Below are 2,666 nucleotides of genomic sequence, written 5' to 3'. Positions count from 1 at the left end.
CTACACATCTGACACGTAACCGATGTGCTCTCCAAACAACAACACTTGCATTTCAGAACATGTCTTTCACACATGTCTACAAAATCACCTTCACCTTCAAATACAGTTTCCTTGCGACTGACAGAGACGTAGGCAAAGTTTAAAGTTGCTATTTCCATTAAGTCTCGTTAATCAGAAAAACGGTAATTTACACCTGCAGCGGAACAAAATTCCGTTCCGCCCAGCGTCTGGCTCGAACCCACGACCCTGGGATTAAGAGTTTGACGCTCCACCGACTGAGCTAGCCGGCTACCTCGGTGAGTACTTGCCGGGTAGCACGTCACACAGTACTCGTTATGGGTTGGGTGGTCCCATACAGAATCTCTCCATGATGCCTAATGTTTTCCTAACGTCACACTCGTCACGTACTTCAATTTTATGTCATAATCATTTCTGAGAGGCAAAGAAATTGCATGACAACAAGCAGAGCTAGTGGCGTCAAAATTAACACACATACTTTATGTGACTCAAAAGCCGAACGAGTTACTTTCCGACGTTGTTTTAGATGCGCAAGTGCCAGACAAAACTCGCGGTGTCGGCACTCTGAGGACCATTTCGCTAGTTAACACCGGTCTTGCTGTGTGTGTTTCAAGCTCAAGAGCATCTCCAAGCAAAAAATGGTGAACAGCAACATTCAGACGGTTTCGTACTGCTCAATTGCTACATTAAATCGGTATGATTCTTTTTCAGAACTGGAAAAACACAAGCGTGACAGCATTCGAACCTGCAATCTTCAGATACGAAGTCCGACGCCTTATCCATTAGGCCACACGGACACTGACGACCAACATTTACATGTATACGACTCATCTCGAAACGCTCACACCCCTGAGGATTTGTGTTTTCGTTCTACACAGCCGCTGCCCCTTGCTCTTTCCCACCCATTCGTTACATTAAACCTCTGACGAGACCGACCAAATATAGACTGAGAATCAAGACCACACACTTTGTGCATTCGGAATCGAAGGCAGGGCGTCCCTCGCCGCATTTGCTACGATGGCCATTTGCTACTTCTGCAGAAGCGGCGGCGGAGACGACGACGACGACGACGACGTAGATCGCGAGAGGCTCTGAGATATGTGAGAAATACATCTATAAAATGTAATTCAGACTGCCTCGTCCCACCTTATGCTGTACCGCTTTGGCAAATGCTTTATCTGCGCCATTCGCCTGAATCACATCTGAGAGTAATTCTTAAAAAAAACGCCTGTCGCTAATTGTTCGTCATCACAGGTACTGTTTGCTATACGGCCACGACGCGCAACTGATTTCCAAAATTCATCTTTCTCCTGTGAGGATGGAACTTACGACCCCTGGTTTATTAGACCAGTGCTCTACCACTGAGCTAAAGAGGCGCTGCCTAGCGGTGCTTTTGGGTACTTCGTCCTTACAGTCGTCTGCGTCATCAGACTTTAGCTGACAACACTTCATATTACCGGCTAATATTTGCAGCTATGGCGACAAATTACTGCTTGGCTACACATCTGACACGTAACCGATGTGCTCTCCAAACCACAACACTTGCATTTCAGAACATGTCTTTCACACATGTCTACAAAATCACCTTCACCTTCTAATACAATTTCCTTGCGACTGACAGAGACGTAGGCAAAGTTTAAAGTTGCTATTTCCATTAAATCTCGTTAATCAGAAAAACGGTAATTTACACCTGCAGCGGAACAAAATTCCGTTCCGCCCAGCGTCTGGCTCGAACCCACGACCCTGGGATTAAGAGTCTGACGCTCTACCGACTGAGCTAGCCGGCTACCTCGGTGAATACTTGCCGGGTAGCACGTCACACAGTACTCGTTTGGGTTGGGTGGTCCCATACAGAATCTCTCCATGCTGCCTAATGTTTTCCTAACGTCACACTCGTCACGTACTTTACTTTTATGTCATAATCATTTCTGAGAGGCAAAGAAATTGCATGACAACAAGCAGAGCTAGTGGCGTCAAAATTAACACACATACTTTATGTGACTCAAAAGCCGAACGAGTTACTTTCCGACGTTGTTTTAGATGCGCAAGTGCCAGTCAAAACTCGCGGTGTCGGCACTCTGCCGACCATTTCGCTAGTTAACACCGGTCTTGCTGTGTGTGTTTCAAGCTCAAGAGCATCTCCAAGCAAAAAATGGTCAACAGCAACATTCAGACGGTTTCGTACTGCTCAATTGCTACATTAAAACGGTATGTTTCTTTTTCAGAACTGGAAAAACACAAGCGTGACAGCATTCGAACCTGTAATCTTCAGATACGAAGTCCGACGCCTTATCCATTAGGCCACACGGTCACTGACGACCAACATTTACATGTATACGACTCATCTCGAAACGCTCACACCCCTGAGGATTTGTGTTTTCGTTCTACACAGCCGCTGCCCCTTGCTCTTTCCCACCCATTCGTTACATTAAACCTCTGACAAGACCGACCAAATATAGACTGAGAAACAAGACCACACACTTTGTGCATTCGGAATCGAAGGCAGGGCGTCCCTCGCCGCATTTGCTACGATGGCCATTTGCTACTTCTGCAGAAGCGGCGGCGGCGACGACGACGACGACGACGACGAAGATCGCGAGAGGCTCTGAGATATGTGAGAAATACATCTATAAAATGTAATTCAGACT

Source organism: Schistocerca gregaria, unplaced genomic scaffold (assembly GCF_023897955.1).
Source record: "Schistocerca gregaria isolate iqSchGreg1 unplaced genomic scaffold, iqSchGreg1.2 ptg000240l, whole genome shotgun sequence".
In the NCBI taxonomy this organism is placed as follows: domain Eukaryota; kingdom Metazoa; phylum Arthropoda; class Insecta; order Orthoptera; family Acrididae; genus Schistocerca; species Schistocerca gregaria.
The sequence above is the reverse complement of the archived record's forward strand: the minus strand, read 5'-3'. Positions refer to the sequence as shown.